The sequence below is a fragment of the Pseudophryne corroboree genome, chromosome 6 (assembly GCF_028390025.1).
Source record: "Pseudophryne corroboree isolate aPseCor3 chromosome 6, aPseCor3.hap2, whole genome shotgun sequence".
Lineage (NCBI taxonomy): Eukaryota > Metazoa > Chordata > Amphibia > Anura > Myobatrachidae > Pseudophryne > Pseudophryne corroboree.
Genome location: NC_086449.1, coordinates 768,222,050 through 768,248,536, shown reverse-complemented (window position 1 = coordinate 768,248,536; position 26,487 = coordinate 768,222,050). Strand labels below are relative to the sequence as shown.

The 26,487-nt window shown below is 42.2% G+C and overlaps 1 long non-coding RNA gene across 1 annotated transcript; it reads left to right on the top strand.

Annotated features, from left to right (window-relative positions):
• The first annotated feature begins 462 nt into the window (after nucleotides 1-462).
• On the top strand, nucleotides 463-13,800 carry LOC134935694 (uncharacterized). The gene is made up of 2 exons (XR_010180348.1): nucleotides 463-542; nucleotides 13,549-13,800. It is a non-coding gene; the product is annotated as an uncharacterized LOC134935694 (long non-coding RNA).
• The last annotated feature ends 12,687 nt before the right edge of the window (nucleotides 13,801-26,487 follow it).

The window sequence follows — 26,487 nt, the reverse complement described above, 5'->3', positions numbered from 1 at the left end:
TCAGGCAGAGAACGGATAAAAACTGGTGGTCACTTATCAGCAAAACTCTGCACTGTACTCCTCCTAACAGCTGCTCCCCAATCCTCCCCACAAATAAATAAAGTAAACCAATCAACTTCTACAATAAACGGAGAGGACGCCAGCCACGTCCTCTCCCTATCATCTCCAATGCACGAGTGAAAATGGCGGCGACGCGCGGCTGCTTATATAGAATCCGAATCCCGCGAGAATCCGACAGCAGGATGATGACGTTCGGGCGCGCTCGGGTTAGCCGAGCAAGGCGGGAAGGTTCTAACCTGCCTCGGACCCGTGTGAAAAAGGTGAAGTTCAGGGGGGTTCGGTTTCGGAGAAACCGAACCCGCTCATCACTAATTATATTAGCGTTATACCTGCGTTAAGTTATATCATCAGCTGTTATCGATTGTGAACTGACTTCTCATCACTCCGTCTCCTTCTCATTAACAGGTACATTGAACTATCATTACTACCATCGGATGCAAATGAAATAGGATTGTATGGCATAGCTGTGTTGTTTTGCATAGGTACATTGAACAATATTTTTTTTCTTTGTAAAGGTTTAGTTGTCTGCCTTCTTGGTATGTAATGCTTGTTTGTCTAAGCTTTAAAGGGGATTGTATCGGGAGGAGTTTGCAATCATTGCATTCACATGGCAATTGTTCCTATTTAAAGTCTAGTATAAGGCTGGTAGCTGTCGGCTGGTAGTACTTCCATAGAAGTGCTGACATAAAAGTGTTATTATAATATTAGCGTTAGACCTGCGTTAAGCCGAAGGAAAACAGAAGGGATACAACAACACACCAAAACTATGACATAAGGACTGCCTTAATGCCTCAATAGTATGTAATTCATCTTATGCATATTATGTCTTTTTAAACTAGAAAAAGACTTCCCCAATCTGCTCACTACAGTTCTCTCTTATGCAAAATCATGTATGTTTTTGTTGTAATGATTTGCTTCTAATTGGCATTGCATGTGTGGGGAAGTTCTTCAGTGAAACAGTTTATTACTGCATACTGTCTGGTGTTTTCCTCCTTTGATCATTTGGCCATTTGTGGTCAGGTGTACTATATATTTTCATTTAGTGAGGTGTAGTCGTGGTGTAAAGGACAGAGTGTGATTCCTGATTAGTAAAAAAAAACTAATACCAAACACTGAGCAACATCACCAAACAGGTCATTTCAACTTTAAACTTGCCTTTTATTTTGTACTGTCTGGACATGGCTACTAATAACAGATGCACAAACAATATTCTTAAAGCTATGTGTGCAAATGCTGTGAGCTTAGGAGACAAAATTCCATAGCTAATTGCGATAATGACAAGGGATAACCTGGATATTGTGGCAATTACAGAGTCATGGTGCAGTGAGAAACATGACTGGGACATAGCTATACCAGGATACAATTTATTTAGGAAGGAAAGAATGGGAAGAATAGGAGGAGGGGTAGCAATGTATGTGAAAAAAGCATAAATGCTACTTTAATACAAAATATTGAAAACAAAACTGAGGCCCTTTGGGTCACCGCAGAAACCGGGGAGAAGGACATTATTTGCATTGGGGTTTGGATCATACTGGAGATACCGGTACAGTTTACCCCTATTTGGGAATAAGGGTTGAATACCTATACTGATTTCTACTCCATTATACCATCGATAGTGTCCAGATGATTTAAACCCATTGTTTACCCTGATGTATGGGTAACTGATGAAAAAATGGGGGTCACTTAAATATCAGCTTTCATATTCATGTTTGAAGAGTTTGTGTATTGAGTTTATTTAGCAGCCTGCGATTGGAACAGTGTCAAAAGCCAAAAGTCTAGATATGGTTCCACCTTTATCCATCACTTTAGACACACAGTCAAAAAAGTCAATAAAGTTTGTTTGACATGATCTCCCCCCAATGAATCCATGCTGTTTGGGATCCTGTAAATTGCTGGATTTAAGATAAAACTAAAACTCTTTCTATTAAGAGGGTTTCCATCAATTTCCCTACTACTGATGTAAGACTCACTGGTCTGTAGTTGTTTGCATCTTCCTTGCTTCCACTTTTGTGCAGTGGGACTACGTTTGTTCTTTTCCAGTCCTCTGGAATTACTCCTGTAGCTAATGACTGGTTGAATAATTCTGTCAATGGTGCTACCAGCACCTCTTTAAGTTATTTTAGTATCCTTGGATGTATCCCATCTGGCCCCATAGATTTGTCCACTTTCAGCTTTGAGAGTTCTGTTAGGACCTTCTCCTCTGTAAATGTACTTGTTTCATTTTCCTGAATATCCCTGCAACTTAACTGTGGCCCCTTCCCCTCTCTTTCAGTAGTGAATACTGAGCAAAAATAATTATTAAGATGATCTGCTATTACATTGTCTCCCTCAACAAGACTCCCAGTCTCTGTCTTTAGTTTTATAATTCCACCTTTTGTTTTTTTCCTTTCGCTTATATATCCTAAAAAAAGTTTTGCCTCCTTTACCCACTGACTCGGCCATTTTCTCCTCAGCTTGTGCCTTTGCACATCTAATTACCTTCTTAGGGCCTTACTCAGCAGCAAATTTGTTAGCAGTTGGGCAAAACCATGTGCACTGCAGGGGGGTGGGCAGATATAACATGTGCAGAGAGAGTTAGATTTGGGTGGGGTGTGTTCAAACTAAAATCTAAATTACAGTGTAAAAATAAAGCAGTCATCATTTACCCTGCACAGAAACAAAATAACCCACCCAAATATAACTCTCTCTGCAAATGTTATATCTGCCCTCCCCCCCTGCAGTGCACATGGTTTTGCCCAACTGCTAACAAATTTGCTGCTGCGATTAACTCTGAATTACCCCTTAGTCTCCTTCTGTCTAACAAGATATATCTCTTTGTTTTCATTATTTTGTGTCTGCTTATATTTTCTAAAAGCCATCTTTTCTTCACAATACTTGTTACTGTACTTCTTTTGCATACCACACTGGTTTCCTTTTCCTTGTGTTTTTCCTAACACTTTTGATACAAAGGTCTGTTGCCTTTAATATTGCACTTTTTAATGTTTCCCACCTCTCCTGCAATGCTTCCAAGTTCTTCCACTCTGCCAAAGAATCGCTTACACATTTTCCCATCCCTACAAAATCAGCCTTCCTAAAATCTAACACCTTTGTTTTTGTATGGGATGAGTCAGTCTCTGTCTTTATGTTGAATCATACTGATTGATGATCACTGGATCCCAGGCTTTCACCCACTTTTACGTCAGATATTCTGTCTCCATTTGTAAGCATTAAGTCTAATATTGCGTCTTTCCGAGTGGGCTCCCTCACCAATTGGTGGAGGGATGCTCCCTGCAAGGAATTTAAAATGTCCCTAATTCTAGTGGAACTAACAACAGACACCTCCCAGTTTACATCAGGAAGATTAAACTCTCCCATGATTATTACCTCACCTTTTAATGCCATTTTAGTTATGTCCTGAAATAGGTTCTTGTCCAGTTCCTCTTCCTGACCTGGTGGCCTGTATATCACGCTAATACAAAGAATCAACTTCTCCCCTGTTTCTATCGTCACCAAAAGGGCCTCAGTTTTTTCTTCAATACTTTATATTAAGGTAGTATGTATGCTTTTTGTACATACATTGCTACCTCTCCTCCGATTCTTCCAATTCTGACCTTCCTAAATAAAGTATGTCCTGGTATAGCTATGTCCCAGTCATGATTTTCATTGCACCATGACTCTTTAATTGCCACAATATCTAGATCATCGCTTGTAATTACTGAAATTAGTTCTGGGATTTTATTTCCTAAACTCCTAGCATTTGCACACATAGCTTTTAGAGTTTTGTTTGTGCTTTTCCTGTTCCTAGCTATGTTAATCTCTCTGCCTACTGTCGCTCAGCAGTACATGCATGAGCATGTTTGCCGATATCTGGTGCATTTGGTGTGCCAGGGTTGATGTGTTGATCTGCGAGGGTGAATAGCGGTTGTTGGAGCAATAGAGTCAAGAGCAGAAGTAGGGTATGCATTGTATAGGATAGTGACTTATTCAGGGCATGAGAGAGACAGTATAGGAGAGAAGTGAGTCTAGCAGGGAGGATAGGGAAGTGGTTTTGATAGCGTCAATGTTACATTTATTGATGGTAGCCTTAGGAGGTAGAGATGGAGTAGCATATATAGATAAGTTAAAGCAGAGCAGATGGTGGTCAGATAGGGGAAATAGGGAGTTGGAGAAATCAAAAATATCACAGCGGTGCATGAAGACCAGATCAAGTGAGCTCCCATTAACATTGGAGCGGTAGGAGGTCCACTGGGAGAGACCAAGCAAAGATGTACGGTTAAGGAGTTTAGAGGCAGAGGATTTTGTGGATATATAGACTGGGATTTTGAAATCGCCTAAAATAATGGAGGGAATGTCAGAAGAGAGAAAGTAAGGAAGCCAGGGGGTGTGGCCTGACCATCTAGTAGAACGGACGTGCCTTCTCAGAGCTCCTGGCCAGCACCTATATATTGCATCTAAATACGCAACAGATACACGGTCACGGTGCTGGGTTTACCTGTACGCTGCCATAGTGGTCTGGGTGTCTCGGTTCCCGGAGTCGGGAGATGCCTCCTGCGTCTCTGTGGGTTGAGGCCTGTGCACCCTGCTGAAGCCGGGGACTGTATTTCTGTTGCTGCCTGATGGGTGACCCCTGCATCCCGCAGTCCCGGGACTTTGTTTTTTTTTTTACTGCCCTGCTGGTCTCCTGTTGCCTCTGTCTGCCTGCCACCTGGTCTGCTGTGCCACGGTCCTATCATCGTCTTCTGCCTGGGGGGTGCGCTGGGAAGCCCCAGCACCCACGACCAGAAGTACCGCTGACCTTCTCCCCTGCTGGGCTCCGGACCTGATTGTCTGCCACCTGGAAAGCGTGCAGTGGATCCCCGACACCCATGACCGGAAGTACCGCTGACCGCTCTCCCCTGCAGGGCCCCAGACCTGGTCGTCTGCCACCCGGAGAGTGCGCAGTGGATCCCCAGCGACTGGAAGTGCCGCTGCCTGCTCTCCCCTGCTGGGCCCCAGACCTGAACACCTGCTGTCTGGGGGGCACGTTGTAGATCCCCATCACACACATCCGGCAGTGCCGCCGATGGGTCTCCCTAGCTGAGCACCGGACCTGTTCAGCTGCTGACTGGACAGCATTTTGTGGATCCCTAGAGCCCAAGATCTGAGGTACCATACCTTGTTGCCTCTGCATGCTCTATCCTACAGGGGTTCCTCCTCTGCAGTCTGTACAACTGCTGTAATCCCCCAGCTCTGACCGGCTCCTGGGTTGTATATGCTGTCGGATCCGTGCACTGGGTCACATACCTGAGAGGCCATAACCTGCTTGCTCTGTAGTGGTGAGTCTCCGGTGTCCCATGAGAGCTCCACTGTAACCACCCTCCTTCAGTCAATACCCCCACTGCACATCTAATTAATTACTGACTACTGGTATAATGCTAAAATATCCTTTATCAGCACTGTCTGAGGTATGAGCTCTAGTCACGAGACCTGGGGGATTCACGACATTTCTCTGTAATGTGACCTTACCTCCCTCTGGTTCCCCATTTGTATAAAAGTATTACCTGTGCTCCCTTTCTCCCCTACCTCTGAGGTGTAGTCTGTATTCCTCCCCCTACCCTCCTCTATTATGTCGCAAAGAACTAAGAAAGGCCAAACGACCCCTACAAACTTTTTTGGGAACAAATCTAAACCCACACAGTCACAGCAGTCCCTCCTGGACTCGCCTTCTTCCCCCCAATCCTCTGACTCCAGTATCGACCCACAGATACAGGCGGTTAGGACCAGCTTACTGGAAGTCGTGCAGTCCATTTTTAACCAAGAACTCTCTAAAGCGGTCTCGGAATTTAAATCAGAAATTGCCTCTCTGGGTTCCAGGACCGATGCTTTGGAAACCAAGACCGATGACCTATGTCGCTCACAAATGCACATGGATTCGGAACTTACTGAGCTTCAAGAAGCGATCGAAATGCTTGAGGAGAAGCAGGAAGATCAAGAAAATCGCTCCAGCCGAAATAATCTCAGTTTCCGAAATGTTGCGGAATCTGTGTCCGGTCCATCCCTACAGGTGTTTCTCAGAGACTTTTTTCAGCACCTGGTACCAGACCTTTCTGATGATGACTGCCTCTGCGACAGAGCCCATAGAGCTTTACAAAGCAGACCCTCGGCATCTCAGCCTCCCATAGATGTTGTTGTCCGCCTACACTACTATAAATCCAAGGAGCGAATTTTTTTTTCCACCCGAGACACTCCTACTATTCCCTTCTGGGACATGCATCTGCAAATTTCCAAGATTGAGCTCTTTCCACTATTCAGAAGAAGAGAGACCTTCAGCCTGCTACAATGATCCTTCGCCAGCATAATATTCGCTACAGGTGGGGCTTTCCTTTTCTCCTCCAAGTCTCTGCCAACAATGTCGTGTATCCGATTAAGACTCTGGCACAGGGTCACGACTTAGTAGCTAAACTGGATCTGCTCCCGGACTCCGCCCATGCCTCCTCCCCCCGATCTCTCCTGCACCTCAATGCCCGACGTCTCCAACAGCTGAATGGACAAGAGTGGGCCGTCAACATTCCGGGGATGTGGACCCCCCTTGACTTTGCTTGGTCATTCTCTGTGCATCTACCCTTAATTGTCGCAACGCATTGACTTTGTTTATTTTTCAGACTTTGATTTGCGCAAGGCTTCTGACCGACAGGCTCCACCATATCTTTTTTTGTTTATGCCCGCAGTTGGTCTCATGAGTGGGCCAGTCTCACCAGCAGGTCATAGACCCGGCTCGGTCTCTTTAGGCCACCTCTCCCTTTTTTTTTTCTCCTTTTGCAGGCCACAGACAACTAGTTCTCTTAGAGTCTGCAATACGGACTCTCCCCTAAAGGTTCAAGTTATATTCCTTTATTGATCCAATACGATTTAATGTTTGTTATTTCAGTTTGTCTTGTTAACCTTTAGACCAGTGGTTTCCAAACTTTTTTGAATCACGGCGCCCTAGAATATCAGAATTATTTTCACGGCACCCCTAGGCCAAAAATTTCTTATTGAGAAATTTAGAAAGAAATATGACATTAAGTAGATTGCGTTTATATGTCATCCTTAGGGTCAGTTGTGTGGTGAGGTACAAGATTTGCTTCTGTTTGGCCACATATTTTATGACTGGCAGCCACCAGCACTGGTTTTGCCTATTATATTGACCATGAATAATTTGAATTGGTCCAGGCACCCCTGCAAGTGTCCCGAGGCACCCCAGGGAGCCACGGCACACAGTTTGGGATCCTCTGCTTTAGACTGTTATCGTGTTATAGGGTCACCTTTGACCTAGTTACTACACGACTGCTTATGTGTTACTGTTTAGAAGTTATGCAGACATGAATAGTATTTTATTCGATGCTTTGCACTTCCCCCCCCCTTCCCCCCTCCGTCTCCCCTTTTTTTCCCTCTTTTATAGATTCCCTCCCTTCCCACCATTAAAGGTAGTACAATGTATCCTTTCCCTACGTTTAGGGAATTTTACAGTGCTGTTGGAACTTTCCGACAGGTTGGGGACCAGAGTTATCTGGTCGCACCGGTTTTGAAACCCACCAGTAATTGCAATTTGTTCATTACTAATACAGGATACAGCGGTCCGTGATCGGGACCCACCTCTTTAGGGTTTACGACCTTATGGGCACTCTCTGTGTTTCTTTCTTTTCGTCCTGTGCTACGGACTTAACTTCTCTCCTTCCCCCCTTCTTCTCGACATTTCTATTCTTGGGTTGGACCCTTGCTATTTTTTTTCACCAGTGCATTCAGAAATTTAGAGCTTATTCCCTCTTTGTCACTCAGTAATGGTTCTGAAATTATTATCAATTAATGTTAATGAGCTGAACTCCCCCAAAAAACTTACTGTGGCTCTCAGCGCGTGTATAAGAGAGAAGGCACATATTGTTTTTTTTTTCAGGAAACCCACCTCACGGGTCTACACACCCAACTAAAAGGCAAGCAGTACTCTCAGACCTTCTGGGCCTCGGCTAATTGTAAGAAAAGGTGGGTCGCGATTTTAATTCACCGCAATATTCCTTTTCTTCACTCTAGAACAATAAAGTACCCGGGAGGGCGTTATGTTTTGATAATTGGTTCCATACGTTCCGAAACCTTCACTCTCGCCTCCATATACGCCCCTAACCAAGATCAGTCCCAATTTTTCCAAGTTTTATTTAAGCGTCTTCAAAAGGTTGCACAAGGTCACATAATTCTAGGTGGGGACTTCAACGCTGCTATTGACCATTCACTGGATAAATCTGGCCCCCCACGTGCTAAGAAGGACATTACCGCTTCTAAGGCTTCTCTCACCCTCTCCTCGTCTCTTAAACAATTGAACTTATGTGACTCATGACGGTTATGCCACTCCTCGGCTCGAGACTACGCACATTATTCAGCCCCTCACCAGCAATACTCACGCATTTACATGCTCCACATCTCTCAATCCACTGCCTCTTTAATTGCGGATGCTGACATATCCCCTTTTACGTGGACTGATCATGCAGGTGTGTATATTTTATTAGACCTCCTCCAGGGCCCTCCACCAACTGACCTTAAAACGACCCTGAAACACCATTTTGAAGAAAATTACACCCCAGACTTCACGCCTGGAATTGAGACACAAACAAGCTTCAACTACTATCGATAAACTTTTTACCAAAATATTAAATGGTCCTACATATGACTACACAGAAATGATGGATGAATTTAGAGACTTTTACAAGTCACTGTATAACCTGCCGACATATTTACTGAACACACCTCTACCTACCATTTCAGATGCACAACTAACGTCGCTAAATGCAGACGTATCACCGGAAGAAGTCACAGCTGCCATCAAGTCCATGCGGTCTTCTGCTGCCCCAGGACCTGATGGCTTCATGACCCAATATTACAAAACCTTTGTACATGAACTCATCCCCCACCTTACCTCTCTATTCAATAACATTAAATGGATCCTCCTTTGCATTGGCCTCCCTGCAAGCAAACATTGTGGTGATCCCAAAACCAGACAAAGACCCACAAAATGCGCCAAATATAGGCCAATTTCATTGCTTAATGTAGACCTTAAAATCTATGCAAAGATCTTGGCAACACGTTTAGCTTCCTATCTTCCTCACCTAATACACCCAGACCAAGTGGGTTTCATCCCAGGTCGTCAAGCATCTGACAACACCAGAAGGGCTATAGATATAATTCACTTTATACACAAGCAGAAACTACCCTCTTTGATCCTTGCACTAGACGCAGAGAAGGCATTTGACCGAATTTCCTAACCTTTTGCCTTCCAAGTCCTCGACAGAATGGGCTTTACCGGTAAATTATCCCAAGGCATCCAAGCGCTATACCAATGCCCTATAGCCACAGTATCTGTTAACTGTCTCACTTCTTCCCCTTTTCAGATCACCAATGGTACTAGACAGGGATGCCCACTTTCCCCCCTAATTTTCGCCTTGGTCATTGAACACCTAGCTGCGAGAATACGTAATAATACTGACATTGCGGGTGTTCGTGTTGGTCTGACTGATCATAAAATTGCCCTATACTCAGACGATGTTCTCTTATCTCTAGGAAACCCGGCGCAATCTTTACATCCCCTTTTATCTGAAATTGACCTCTACTCCCAACTCTCAGGCTATAAAATCAATACTGATAAATCTGAAGTATTAGATTTTTATATTCCAGGACCGACCAAACTAACCCTAGAGGCCTTTTTTCCATGAATTTGGCATAAGAAGAAACTTAAATATTTAGGTATTTTTTTAACACATAGCCATCACCAATTGTTTCAAGCTAACTTCCCCCGTATTTTAGACCAGATTAAAATAGATTTACTCTCATAGTCTTCTCACTTCATTTCCTGGATAGGGAGGATAAATTCAGTTAAGATGAATATACTCCCCAGACTCCTTTACCTTTTTCAGACTCTTCCGATTTTTATCCTGTCCTATGTATTAAAATTTTTGAGATTTCAGTCCTCTCACTTCATATGGGCCAGTAGACATCCAGAATTTGCCTACAACTGCTTCAGCGCCCCACTCACGGTGGAGGACTAGGTATTCCAGATTTCAGAAAATATTATATCGCTGCACAGTTGGCACAATGTGTTCAATGGTGCGGAGCTGAGACAGTGAAGGTCTGGATAGATATTGAGGCTGCTGAGCTGGGCTCTCTTCGATTTCCTCTCTTTTATGGATCTTAAGATCTAGCCGTCCTAAAAGTGTGGTTTCTCATCCGATTGTGTCTCGTTCTTTGTCAATCTGGGATTATGCAAATAGAAAACATAGCTTGGCTCCCTTTCCCTCCCCTGTTATTCCACTCCTCCATAATCCGGCATTTCCTCCGGGAATGCACAATACAGCATTTCTTTCATGGAAATACAGCGGCATTCTGTTCCTTAATGATATTTCTAAAGACAAGAGTTTCCCCCAATTCTCTCAAATTCAAGATAATAACTACATACCGACTAAACACTTTTTCCAGTATTTACAAATTAGGCACTTTCACTACATTGAAACATACACTCACTAATAGGCCGCTATCTGCTTTTGAAGCATTGTGCCTCAGACACTCCTCCACTAGGGGACTGATTTCTTTTATCTATACACTGCTCTCAAGATGGCTCCACACCCCCACAACCTCCCTATGAAAAAGCCTGGGAAACGGATCTTAACACTACTCTCGCTAAGGACGAGTGGTCAGAGATCTGGGACAATGCGGCCTCTATCTCTATATGCGTCAAAATAAAAGAGAACATCTATAAGTTATTATATCGGTGGTACTATGTCCCCTCCAGACTTAGTAAGTTCTATCCTTATACTTCCGATAGGTGTTGGAGAGGGTATAACTTAGAGGGCTCATTTATGCATATATGGTGGTCTTGCCCCAAGATAGCTAGCCTATGGAATGAAGTCGTCAACTTCATAGCGATCCTATTGCATATCTCCATTCCAAATGACCCCAAATATGTTCTTTTACCACTAGATATTCCAACATTATCCAAACATCAAAATAAATTAATGCGCCATGTGATCTCTGCTGTCACTTGCCAAATTGCAATGGACTGGAAGCAATTAGCTGCCCCTTCTCTACAGAGCTGTTAGGAGTAGCTACAGGGTAAAAGGACCCTAAGACCGTGGACTTGGTGACCTCCGGGTCGGGGGTGTGTGTGAGAATGTGAGGCCCCCAGAAGAGAGAGCAGCTGGAGAAGTGTTGTCAGAGGGAGTAATCCAGGTTTCTGTAATGGCCAGGAGATGCAGGGAGTTGGAGATGAAAAGGTCATGGGTGGGGAGTGGACCAGTTTATTACAAACAGATTTGGCATTCCAAAGGGCACAGGATAGGTGTGAGTTTGTGGGAGAGATGCAAATGAGATGGTATAGTGTTGGTGTAGGCTTCTATGTTAGGAGGGGAAACTGCAGAAGGAGGGCAGGGAGGGACTGCAGAGTGATGTAGATGTTGGAGAGGTGAAGTGACAGAGACTGGAAAGAGGGATTTGGGCTGAGTGGTGGGGTAGTAGGAGTATGGTGGGGCAGAGGTAACTGAAAGTGGGGTGAGGGGAAGGGAAGCAGAGGGGTGGACTGGATACAGAGGAGGGGAGAAAGTAGGAGATGTAGGAGACTAGGGGGGAAGGGTATGGGAGGATGGAGCAAAATAAAGGATTAGGTAGACAAGGAGTGATGAAGAGGTTTGATAAAAACCTGGACATAGGCCCTCATTCCGAGTTGTTCGCTCGTTATTTTTCATCGCATCGCAGCGATTTTCCGCAAACTGCGCATGCGCAATATTCACACTGCGCCTGCACCAAGTAAATTTGCTAAGAAGTTTGGTATTTTACTCACGGCATTACGAGGTTTTTTCTTCGTTCTGGTGATCGTAGTGTGATTGACAGGAAGTGGGTGTTTCTGAGCGGAAACTGGCCGTTTTATGGGGGTGTGTGAAAAAACGCTGCCGTTTCTGGGAAAACGCGGGAGTGGCTGGAGAAACGGTGGAGTGTCTGGGCGAACGCTGGGTGTGTTTGTGACGTCAAACCAGGAACGAAACTGACTGAACTGATCGCAGTGGCAGAGTAAGTGTCGAGCTACTCAGAAACTGCTTAGAAATTTCTATTCGCAATTTTGAGAATCTTTCGTTCGCAATTCTGCTACGCTAAGATTCACTCCCACTAGGCGGCGGCTAAGCGTGTGCAATGCTGCTAAAAGCAGCTTGCGAGCGAACAACTCGGAATGAGGGCCATAGTGTGGATGAAATAAGAGGGTGTTAAAAAACTTGGAAAAGGAGACTGTATGATAGAGACAGAACAGTAGAATTGCAGGAGTGCAGGTAAATGTGCGGTGTTGTTAAATGTGTATGTTCAACGACAATTATAAAGTTTCAAGCAAAATTTAAAGTGAACATAATAAGATTGCGTAAGTAGAGTTTAAAAGTAGACTGTTAGAATTGAGAGATTGTGAGAGTAGGGAAAAAGCAATGGTAATGCAGACAGAACTTTCAAAAATATGTAGATGCAAAATTACATTGGTACAGCTGAGAATTCAGATGTTTGTGGTAAACTGAAAACATAATTATGAGTAGTTGCAGATGAAGTGGAAAGGTCTTGCAGTGTTCCTAACACAGATTTGTTATAAGTGTCCAGGTTACTTAGACTGGAGTTGTTTGATGTGTAGAGGGTAAGCGGTTAGCATACCGTTCGTTGGAATCCCGGCTGTCACAATACCGATGCTGGCACCATACCGCCACCAGTATACCAGCAAGGTAGTTGATTCCCACTCTGTGGGTGTCCACGACACCCACAGATGGAAAATAGAACCTGTGGCGAGCGTAGGTTGCCACCGAGCCCGCACCATGGCAAGTACAGCGAGCCCACAAGGGGCTTTGTTGCGCTCGCTCCCCTGCCGGCACTCTACCTCTCAGGATGCCGATGTCAGTATGCTGACGTTCGGCATCCCGTGCGGTGGTAATACATACCAAACCCGTGTAGAGTAAGTGGACTCACATTTGTTGTTTGCAAACAGTCCTTCAGTGTTCCAGATTTTGTGTTCTCCTTCTGTTTGCTCTTGGTTTAACATCGGTCTAACGTCGAAATTATGTTTAAAATATTCGCTATCCTTTGAATTGATGTTATATAGTAAATTAATAAAATATCCAGCAATATAAAAAGTAATAAAGTTAGTTTGGGTTAAATATGTAAAAGAAAGCACAGTGCACAGGCCCCTTGCCCACAAAAGGGAGAGACGTACAGCAGAGTCTTGATGTACAACTGATGGGCGGAAGTGACGCACTGCCCTTCTACATGCGTGTCAGTGCCGGAAGCCCTGATTCATAGTATAATTGGCAGGCAGAAGTGATGTAATGCGTTCCACCGCCATTTCTACAACCTCTGTCTTCTTGCTCATTTGTTTTATTTGCTTATTTATTTACGTAGAGTTAGTGCTCCCAATATTTTGCTCATTTGTCTTCTTGCTCATTTGTTTTATTTACTGTTGTTTTATGAAACTGACCTTTTTTCCATGTACAGGAAGTGATGTCATGTTCCTCAGCTTACATGTGACCACTTACTTTTACCATAAATATCCTGTGTGACCCACACTAAACATCCCCTTGATGAAGTCCTCACTTTAGGATGAAAAGCGTTGGGTGAGGGACTTGATGCTCACCCATGGACTTCCCATAGCAGACAGATAAGCTGTTTTTATATTTTAATCTTGTACATTTGACACCTGTATTTGCGACTGGATTGTGTATATTAAAACTGTATTTTTTTACTCAACTTACTCTATAATGTTTACTGGGACCAGCAGTGTTCCTAATTATGAGTGTCTGTGAAAACAGTTTGAAAACAGTACATTCTATGTAGTTTTGTTTATTTACATGTTTTCGCATCTAAGAGTCATCAGCCTGAAGATGCTTCTTTAAGCTAAGTTGCTGCCATCATTACCACTGTGTCTACACAATTCACAGTGTGTTTTTATTAAGTTTAATATACCAGACACTAGTAGGCGCTCTTATTCACTCCATTTTCTCTTATATTCATTCACGTACTGTGCAAGAGCTGCCAGTCATTTACCTCTGAGGTGTGTCGTGTTTCTTCAGCAAAGGTTTTAAGAAATTAGTATTCTTAAATCACTAATTAGTGTGTCTTATTAGGTTAATCTGATGCACTGTCCTTCATTTTTTGCGATTATTCTTCATTACTGTATAGCTGCCGGTTATCTTTAGACACCATCACCATGTTTAGACATAGAGGTCTGGAAAAAAGAACTGAACTCTGCCAAAGGATTTTTAACGAAGAAAATCAGTTAGCACAACAGACTGTTTCACAGACTGATGACTTGGATGAACTATTCTGGGAAACAGAGAGACTCTTAACAAAGGAAATAAAAACCTGGTGGGAAATAAGAGGATTAGAACATTATCTAACAGCTAACAGGATCCCTAGGGGACTACAGATTCTAAAGAATCCCACTTTTGGAGCAGAGGACCAAGGTTTCATCACAAGTTGGGATAAATTCTTACATGAGTGTTCCACTAATTTTATGAAACCCATCATCACTGAGATAACAAAATTACTCCAAAAATTAGAGGAAGACCTGAAATTGAAAGAAACCCTACTGTTACCCCACCAAGATAAAGAGACATTCAAAGCAAACGACTTGACCTTAACTAGAAAACTTGAACGGATCAAAGAGGAAGTGATAAAAGGGAAAGAGAAAAAGTTCCAACGGGATAAACAGGATTATCTCAATAACAAACTAAAGAACTGGAGCAGATTCCACACAAATAGAATGGAGAAGATTCCCGTCTATCAAGATCCCATAAGCAGAGGATGGAAAAACACACCTCACCAACCTAAAATGAGACAGATCTTTGGAGCACAACAGCCAAAAACCTACACACCACGACAAGGAAGACTCGCCACGAATAATAGGTTTTCCGTATTACAGAGACAAGATTCCAAAAGTGATTCAGATTTTTTATCTCCAGACTACAATATAGCCAACCCACAATCCCAGAGGAAAACATTCTTCAGGGAGAGGTTCAAGAAATCTTCACCAGCAAAAAGAACCCTCCAAGAAGAAGAGGAACTTGAGGCAGTGGTTAAAAGAACCGTAAAAAGGAGATAACAACCAATGTAGAAGCTAGTTCCAATGGAATATTCAACCTCTCATAACACCATTTTAATAAATCCGAAATATCTCTGATAAGCAAAGGACTAAAATTCGCACCTACAAACCAAATGAATAAATTCAACACTTTCATAGACCTCAAAAAGTTCATTAGAACCCTTACACTCAAAAGACATTTTGCTAAAAAAAAGAGACTGACACAACTACAAGCATTGAATCCAAATCAAGCCTGAAGAGGAAATCCAAGTACAATCCCCCTGGAATCGAAAGGACACTACATAACTGTATTCCATGATCTAGTCAAGAAGGACTTATGTGATCAAGAGCTGCCACCCATCAAGCAAAAGAATCTGAGGAACCACGAAAAGCATGCTTTAAAAAAACTTTAAAATAATTCTGAAATTGTAATCAAACAGGTCGATAAGGGAGTAGGAGTGGTAATTCTGGATAGATCAACGTATGAACAAGAGGCAGTGACACCAACTCCTACAAGAAAGTACAAGATCCCACCTCAAAATACACAGATGAACTAAGAATTTTGATAGTACACTACCTACATTGTTACGTCTTGGACAAAGAGGAGTATCAATTCCTCATGACAGCCTCTCCAATTATTCCAATATTTTACTTCTTACCGAAGTAACACAAAATGCTGATAAATCCTCCAGGTAGACCTATAATCACAGGGATCGATTCCCTCACGTCCCACTTATCTGAGTATATAGATGTCTTTCTCAGCAAGTACATCATGGGACTACCATCCTACCTCAAGGACACTAATAGTGTATTAGAAAATCTTAAAAATGAAACTTGGAAAGAAACCTACTGGTGGGTCACAATAGATGTTGAAAGCCTATACACCTGCATCATCCATGAGATCGGAATCGCTGCATGCAAAAAGTTCCTTGACAGAGACACTGGGCTAACTATTGTACATAAAAAGCCATATGTGATTTTATCAGATTTATCATAAGCCACAACTACTTCAAGTTTCAGGAGTGCTTCTACTTGCAGATATGTGGAACAGCTATGGGGACGATTTTCACCCCCAGCTTTGCAAATCTTCTAATGGGCAGCTGGGAAGAAGAAAATATACACTCAAATAACCCATTCATTAATCAACTGGTAGTATACAAAAGGTACATCGACGACATTCTAATTATTTGGGATGGTACAGAATCCTCCTTCCTCGACTTCTTCCAAAATATGTCACATAACCAATTTAACTTGAAATTTACCCAGAAACATGATAAAGACAAGATTGAATTTTTGGATTTAATACTTTCATTAAAAGAGTCCAAGATCACCACCTGCAATTATATAAAGAAGGTTTACACTAACAGTTATTTGCTTTATAAGAGCTGGCATCAAAAAAATTGGAAAACAAACATCCGATACTCTCAATTCCATCGATTACAGAGAAATTGCAGTCTAAAAGAAGAACAGGATCATCAGCTAAAACTGTAAGAAAAATAAAAAATAAATAATTTCTCTCCAGATGCAGTCACATTTACCAGCACCCATGTTGAATCAGTTCCAAAATGTATTATCAATGGCTTGTGGGACTAGAATGCCAAGCTCCATCATGCTGAATGGGGTTTTCTGGCTTATATTTTTGGTATTAGAAAAAAAAGGATATACCCAGATGTATTCGGGCGCTACATGAATGAGGTGCCTTGCTAAGCTGCAGCCAAATTTAGAGGGAAGTCACTCCCACTATAGCAGAAAAATACAACAAAGTAGAGGCTGTGCTCAAAATTGGAAAGAACGGCGGTAACTATTTACCAAATTTATCAGTTAAAAAGAACAATTTAATAAAAGCCACATTAATATACATTTGACAACATACAACATGAATTCATGTAATTTAAAAATAAATGGATTACCCTGAATACTGGGTCAGGATGTGTATTAATAATACAGTAGGAGTCAGTTCCAAAGAATGCCCTTTGTTGCAAAAGAATCCAGTGTGCAAGATCAGGAACATCTGTTATTCCAGCTCTGATAGATTTTATCATATATCACAAAATTACTATTTAATAACCCCAAAGAGTTTTTATTCCTCCCACTACCTGTCACTAGCGCTATGTTCCACATTAGGTGGAGCACGGAGTTTGTTGCACTGTATTCATCCCTCCTATTGCCTGTCATCAGCGCTGCATTCCACATTAGGTGGAGCGCGGCGTCCGTTGCCTGGCACCCAGCGCTGCGCTCCACGGAGCACTGGGTTGCTTCCGGGTTTGGGAAACAACATGGGCTCTTGGTGATTCACCTGCAAAATCACGTGGTCGGAGGCGGTTATGTGACTGCAGGCGGGATGCCAAGAGCCCTGTAGTTCTCATGCTGATTGGTCAGTAACCATCATGTGATCGGAGATAATCACATGACTGAAAGCTTACATTTATATATTTTTTTTATAAGAGTTATAAGCCTCGTTTTTCAGAATAAAGTTAATATTAAGATATATGAAAGAGATTGCCTTCTGGTTTTAGTAGATATTAATTTTATGATATATGATAAAATCTATCAGAGCTGGAATAACAGATGTTCCTGATTAACCCTTAATTATAAGGGTTGTCGAAGTCAAAAATATTACATAGAAAGAACATACAAACTCTACACACATATAAGTCGCTATACTTGCAAATACGCGCAGTGAGCACAGCAATATATGGTAACACACGCATTTACACGGACATGCCACAGAGATGGATTTGACACTTATTTCGTACAGTACATAATTATAATATCAAGCGCCAGACATCATGATGATTTAAAATTATATAATGAAGTAATGTCATGTATGTGTATTATTTGAATGAAGCAAGATACACCTGTCATATTTTGATATTTAAGCAACCAGATTACTGTGTAGATTCATTTGATACTTGCTATTAAGTTGTAGGACATTGCAACAAATAGTTATGATTAAATGTATGAAAGCTAAAATCACTCTTATTAGTACAATGGCCAGGAAACTCATGCCAGCCCCTTTTGATGTCTGATTTGGCTGAACCTGTTTAGCATACGAACAGAACAGTGACTCATCATGAATGAGAAAGTTCCCTCCCCCAAACTAGATAACACATTGCTGATCACACAGGTGTTAGTTGCTTTTTTGTCTCAGACGATGATGGAGATGCTGTCTGCCCAGTTCCTGCATGATTTTACAGAGAGAGAGAAAGAGTGATATGGAGGGACAAATTTATATGAGAAAGATATGGTAATTGTATCGCTGGCCTGTAACTGTATGTATTTTGTATTAACTGATTACTGTATGAGTTGTAACCATGTAACTATAGGTATACAGTACATTGTAATATATTGAATCCATATCCTTTTAATAACAAATATATACATCAATGAGCTTTGGAACTCAGATAATGTGTGGGTGTATTGTTTTCTCTTATGGGATGCAGTGTTTTGCTATGTATAGTGCACATTCATGGCACATGGTAATAAGAGGTGCAGGTGTTTACAATATATATTAGAGTAGGCATGTTAAATATTTGTGAGAAAGCAATTTGGTATTTGCAGGGTATATAAAGCTTATCAGTTGGATATTTGACTTATGCTCCTGAGGAAGCTGGCAGTCACGAGACCAGCGAAACGCGTTGAGCTGCACCTTGCAGGACCACAAAGTGCTGTACCCTTCCATCCACATCTCTGGCGACATTCATGGACTCTTTTGTATCCACCGGATAAATTCCAACACAAGTACTTTCAAACCCGGATCCATCCCTGTTTTGCCATTTGGATCTCCGCTATAAATGAGATACCTAGGGGACTGTTCCAGAAAAGTCTGGTAGCAATCTACTCAACAATTGAACTTGTGGGCATATGTGGAATTGAGTCCTAGTCAGATTTTCTGGACATTGCAATACAGAAGGGACAACCAGTGGTATTTTTAACAATATAAGACTTTTTTTTAGCAATTGGTTTGTTTTATTAATGAGGAGTAGAAAAAACCTCTTTCTTATGAATATAAAATAAATTGTTTGTTTATACATTTAAAAAAAAAAGTATTGGTGAAACGGTCTTTTATTATTTGAAGTAACAGCCGGCGCCAGTATTTACCCATTTTCTCTTTATATATCTATAAGGGAATTGACCTTCCCTATACGGGCTGCCACTGACAGCACACTCTATATATATATTTCATTGTCTTGTATTAATACATAGGTTATTGAGTGCTGCAGTCATGAGCTGTTTTTCAAATTTAAATGAACGTAACAACAGAAGGCAATCTTATTGGTCTCACTTAGATGAACCTAGATTGGAAGTTTCTGTGTCTGATGAAACAGATATCATTAAGAAATTTCATAAACTGGAGGATTTACGTAAAGCGGAATCAAGAAATTGGTTGGATAGCATTAACCTCCAACAATATCTAGATAAGAAAATGATCCCTAGAGGACTTCGCTTATTTAAACCCTTGATATTTCAAAATGATGTGGAATATCAGAGAGAATATGATCAACTACTAGACAATTGCTCATTTGCATTGATTGGATTAATCATCATCATACTGATGAGAGGCTGAAAAAGAAAGATAAGATAATAAGATAATAATGAGATAATAAATTATAAAATTATCAAATATGAACGCAACATCATGGAAACAAAACAAAGAAAGTTTAGGAGGGATCTATTAGATTATGAGAATAATAACGTAAGAAAATTTAAAGAGAGAAAGAAACAGAATGACAGTGAAGTTGAGGAAAGACAGGATGATTACAAGGGATTAAGGAGGAGAAATTGGGCACAAACCAATAGATGTGAGAATCAGAATTATTCCAATACTCATCCTAACAAAATACAGAACAGTATGAGAGAGAATACAACGATTGGGACAGAAAAAGGAGGGTTGATTATCAGAATAAGAGACCATACCCCTATAAAGCTAATTATAGAGACAGTCCTAAGGATAAGGAAAGGAATGAAACTAGGGGGGGCATTTTTGGGGGGCATGCCAAAAAACAAAAGTTCAGGATGCTTTAAATACCAACATGTGGGGGACACCAAAAAGAAGAAGAGATTCAAACCAAGAGAAGGAAGAGGGGGGCGACATAGGAAAGGAAAAATCCAAGGAGAATATAGATGGAACTAAAATTGTCCAGACCAGCGGACAAAGTGTGTTTAATCATTCGGCCAGAGACTTAAATAGCTCAGAAATCTCTCTCTTGGAGAGAGGTCTCAAATTTGCTCCAACAAGTGAACCTAATATGTTTGATCTTTTCGTTGAATTAAACCGCTATGTCCATACCATGTGTAGGAAAAAAATATTTTGCAAATAAAAAATGATCTAGGGAAAATGATCTGTCTGCTCCGATAGTCCTAGATAGCAATGATGATATCCTATTGGCCTCATTGGAGGAACTATGGGAGCAAAATCATACAGGAAAATATCAGATACAAAAAATATATGTGACAGAGAACTTACCAAGTTTAAAAATAAATCAGAGTTCTTTCCAATATATGCAAAAAGTAGTTGCATTGAATCTTTTTATAAGACAACATTGGAAGACTCTAAAGATTTAGTAGGACGACAACAAAGTAATCCTAAATCTTCATCTAACCTCACTAGACAGGAGAAAATGGCACTTAAGAATCTCACACAAGACAGTACTTTAGTCACAAAGGAGGCGGATAAGGGTGGAGGTCTTGTTATCATGAACAAAACAGATTATATTAGTGAGGCCAATCGACAATTTGGCGATCAGAAATTCTATCAAACTTTGGAGAGAAATCCCACGCAGGCCTTTCTAAAGGAACTAAAAGTAATGTTGGATTCGGCACTGTTATCGAGGGTCATATCCAAGGAAGAATATGGTTTCCTACTACCCCAATTTCCCACCTCTCCCACATTTTATTTTCTTCCTAAAATTCACAAATCCCTCACAGCACCTCCTGGTAGACCAATTATTTCGGGTATAGGGTCCATTACTTCTAATCTATCATTTTATGTTGATTCTTTTCTTCAACCGCATGTCTCTGTGCTGAGGTCGCATCTTAAGGACACAACAGATTTCCTTAACAAAATCCGTACTATACAATGGAAAGATACCTATCAATTTCTGACGCTCGCTGTTCAGGCATTATACACACATATTCCTCACTCTGTAGGAATTAATGTGATTTCAAGAAAATTGTTGTTGGATGGGGACCTCAGCACAAAGCACCAGGTGTTTCTTCTTGACTCTATTTCATTTATACTCTCTCACAATTATTTTTTCTTTCTTAGCACATACTATTTACAAGTGATTAGGATGGCCATGGGGACCAGGTTCGCCCCCAGCTATGCCAACCTATACATGGGAGATCTTGAGGACTCACATGTGTGGTGCAGCTGCTGGGAGGGGAACCTGGTTTTCTATGCCCATTATATTGATGATCTTTTTATTATTTGGTATGGGGATCTGTCTAGTATCTCTTCGTTTGTTTCTTATCTTAATCACAACACATATAATTTATCTTTCACATTCACTCACAGTAGGGAACATATAGACTTCCTGGATGTGACCCTCGAGATTGTAGATAATCAAATTGTTACATCAAATTATATAAACCCTGTTAGTACACATTCATATTTACATTATGAGAGCGCACATCATGCCCCGTGGAAACGTAATATCCCTAAGGGGCAGATGATGCGACTCAGACGTAATTGTTCTAATCTTGACACATTTTCAATACAGGCTAACGAATTAATGGATTTGCTGAGACGAAGAAAATATCCAGAAAACTTATTGAAGCAAGCCTTTGATGAGGTTTATCATATGGATAGAACTAAACTTCTTATTCCTAAAATTGAAGACAAAGTAACTAGGAACAAAAAAAACAATACTAACAGTGAGAGACAATTAGCTTTTATATGCAAATACAACAATTCGGCACAGGAAGTAAAATCTATTATTTCTAAAAATTATAGAGTCTTGAAACAAGACCGGACCCTTAATCAAATACTACCTTCCATACCTTTAGTGGTTTTTAAGATCAATAAATCCTTAAAATTGATATTGGCTCCTAGTTATTTGAACCCTAATGAGAGGAAAAAAGAGATACCTGTGGGATGTGAGTGGTTACCAGTTAAACCTATGGGGTGCTTTAACTGCGGAAAAACCCGCTGTATAACATGCACCCATATGCCTAAAAAAACACTCCTCTTGACCTTACCAGGTAATAACGAGAAATGCAAGCTAAAATCTTTTATGAACTGTGACACTAAATTTGTCATCTATTTACTAACTTGTGGTTGTGGCCTCCATTATGTGGGGAGGACCACTAGGCCTATTCATGTTAGATTTATGGAGCACCACAGTAATATTATTAAAAAATATGAAAAACACAGTGTATCAAGACATTCACACAGGTTCATTTAGGAGACCCTAAGAGTCTATCTTTAGTTTGTATTGAACATATTGCCCCTACACCTAGAGGGGGAGATAGGTTCAACAAGTTCTGCTGTAGAGAAATCTACTGGATGTTGAAATTTGGCTCTCTATACCCAGATGGGTTAAATGAGAGCATTGAGCTAAATACAATACAATAAGTAGTATGGGATATTTAGAGATTTCAGTCGATCTCTCAAAAAATAAAAAATTGACATCTGTCGCACGGCACTTCCACTATCATCGTGGGAGTAAACCAAATGACTTGAAAGCTTTTGGGCTAGAGAAAATTAGCTTGGGAATACGTGGTGGTGACCTCATGAAGGAGCTACTCAGACATGAATCCGAATGAACTTTCAAACTGGACTGTCTAGCACCAAAAGGCATGAATGAATACATCAACTATGCAGTTTTTCTATAATTCCCAAAACACACTTTACTAATTAACTAAAATATATTCGCATCATTACATACCATTTACTATTCTTTCATATTCTGTAGTCCCTATACTTTTTCTTTTCCTTCACTTCTGCGCACTTAGCCATCATCCGCCCAAATAATTGGAACCTTATATAATTTGTTAACACCTGCTTAAGCTACTCACACTCACACGTTACCCTATTTAATCCCATACCCGTCTCACGCACACAGCTCTTTAATAACTCAATCATTATTATTATGTCATCTAATTTACTACCTACTTTCAGTGACCTTCCCCTTTCTTCTTACCTTATTTCTGTTATGCACACCAGTGCCAGCAGGAATGTACTGGTGTCTGAACGGATAGGGATGCAAAACAAATGAACTCACAGACAGACTGGGGAATATGACATTACATACACAGAAGGTGATAGAGTAAGAAAATAAACACAAAGTGAACAGAGAAGCCCAAAGGCTCAGAAACTGGGTGTCTCCATAGTATTAGGAATGCTCAGATGGAAAGAAGCGAGATGTTGTGATTTAATGCGTAGAGAACCCGAAATGCTGTTGCTAAGGGCAACAGCAAAACCCTAAAGGGTTACCAACGGGTGTGGCAGTAAACTCCTTGGTCAGAGATGGAATAATAGACACAAGGAGAGTCCCCACAATCCTAGTCCTCACTTGCAGTGCACCGGTTCAGCTTACTGCCACTAAACTGACACCTGGACACCTTGCACAGTGAGAAAGGATTTTGGCAGGCAAATCTGAGAATACAGCCGCAAACTTGCTAGGTTCACAGAGTAGCAAAAGAACACCAGCAGGTTAAATGACTGACTCCAGTCTTACTGCTAGGTCTGGATCGGCAGAGTGTAGTACCAGATCCCAAGGCCTATTTGCAGTAAGCAACAAGCAAATACAAAGTTACACAGTACTAGCTAACTTTCAGGAACTGACTAACCAACAAAGATTCAGCAGCATCTGCCCAACCTGAGAAGAGGGTTTATATAGCAGGTGCTGTCCACGCCCCACTCAGACCTCACAGACTGTGAGCACAAAACCCAGCACCGGATCCCCTGCCATGCACAGAGCTTGCAACCACTGCACAGCAAAAGACCCGAACCGGAGTATCAGCTGCGCTCAGGTTACTCCGCTAGCACTTGCCTCCCGGTTGCCATGACGACGTGGCAGCACAGGGCAGGAGACCCTAACAGTACCCCCCCTCTGACGAGGGGTCAAAGAACCCCTACCACCGTGTTTATCGGGGAACTGCGAGAAGAAAGAGCGTATCAGTCTGGGGGCATGAAGATCACAACTGCGCACCCACGACCGCTCCTCCGGGCCATACCCCTTCCAGTGCACCAAAAATGACAGCCAACCCCGAACCATCTTGGAGTCAAGAATCCTTTCAACAACAAACTCCCTCTGGCCACGTATCAGAAGAGGGGAAGGTCTTCCACTGGAAGAAGGATTACTAATCGCCCGTTTCAAAAGGGAACAATGAAATGTTTTATTGATACCCAAAGAACGGGGCAGATCTAACTGAAATGCCACCGGATTGATAACCCTGGTGATCTTATAAGGGCCGATGAACCGGGGGCCTAACTTATGAGATGGCTGTCTCAACTTTAAATTCTTGGTAGACAACCAGACGAAGTCTCCTAATTTGAAGCTGCAGGGTCTCTTCCGCTTATCAAAAACCCTTTTGGTCACTAATGACACAGACACAAGGGCTTCCTTCACTTTCCTCCAAATACCCCTAAGGACCGAAACCACAGAGGAACCACCAGGCGTGGAGTCCAGGGGGTCAAAAGAATTGGCCTTAGGATGATGCCCATACACACAAAGAAAGGGAGAGATCCCTGTAGCAGAGTGAGCCGCGTTGTTATAGGCAAACTCTGCCATGGACAGATGAGCAACCCAGTCAGTCTGACACTTGGAGACATAACACCTGAGGAACTGCTCCAAGGACTGGTTCACCCTTTCAGTCTGCCCATTTGACTGTGGATGGTAGCCTGACGACAAGCTGACAGAAATCTGGAGATCGGAACAAAATGCCCTCCAGAATTTGGCCACAAACTGGGATCCGCGGTCAGAGACCACATCAAGTGGCAACCCGTGGAGGCGCACAACATGCAGCATAAATAATTCAGACAGGCGTCTGGCCGATGGCAGCCCAACCAGTGGAAAGAAGTGCACCATCTTCAAAAATCTGTCAACGACAACCCAGATGGCTGTCATCCCCGAGGATTTGGGCAAATCCACCACAAAATCCATTGAAATGTGGGTCCATGGCTTAGATGGAATAGAGAGTGGATGTAATGGGCCAACAGGAACCCCTCTAGGAGTTTTATTTCGGGCACAGATGTCACATGCCCGAACCCACTGATCCACATCCCTAGCCACCGAGGGCCACCACACCGCCCTAGATAGCAACTCCCGAGTTCTGGCAATACCCGGGTGACCTGCCGACTTCTTGGCATGGAATTCGAGGAACACTCGCTGTCTTAAACTAGGAGGCACAAACAAAAGACCTACCGGAAGGTCTGGAGGAGCCTGCTCCTGTGCTCTAAGGACTAATGACAAGAGGTCCTGGGTAATGCCCACTTTAATACATGATGGGGACACAATGGGCAATGGCTCCTCGGTGGTCTCCTGGATTGGAGCAAAACTCCGCGAGAGCGCATCAGCCTTGATGTTTTATGACCCAGGACGATATGTTATCAAAAAATTAAAGCGAGCAAAAAACAAAGCCCATCGTGCCTGCCTGGCATTGAGGCGCTTCGCTGACTCTAAATATGCCAAATTCTTATTGTCGGTAAGAATTGAGACCACAAACTTAGCCCCCTCAAGCCAGTGTCTCCACTCCTCGAGTGCATCCTTAATAGCCAACAATTCCCGGTTACCCACGTCATAATTCATCTCGGCAGGTGAAAATTTACGGGAAAAGTAAGCACAGGGATGAAGGCGATTATCAGACACGCCCATCTGAGAGAGCACTGCCCCAATACCCATCTCAGAGGCATCCACCTCCACCACAAAAGGACGCTCTGGATCTGGGTGTCGCAGCACCTTGGCCGAGACAAATGCCCTTTTGAGATGGGCAAAAGCCGCTTTGGCCTCACAAGACCAGTGAGCATCATCCGCCCCCTTCTTAGTGAGTGCCACCAAGGGCGCCACTATAGACGAAAATCCAGCGATAAATCGTCTATAAAAATTTGCAAAGCCCAGAAAACGCTGAAGCGCCTTCAAACTAGTGGGCTGCACCCAATCCAGGACTGCCTGTACCTTGGAACCCTCCATTTGGAAACCTTCTGGGGAGATAATATATCCTAGAAATGCGATTTGCTGAACTTCAAATTCGCACTTCTCCAGCTTCGCCCCAAGCCGGTGGTCTCTGAGTTTCTGGAGGACTAAGCGTACATGCTTCCGATGTTCCTCCAGGGAATGGGAGAAGATTAGGATGTCATCTAAGTATACAACTAAGAATCTATCCAAATATTCCCTGAGCACATCGTTCAT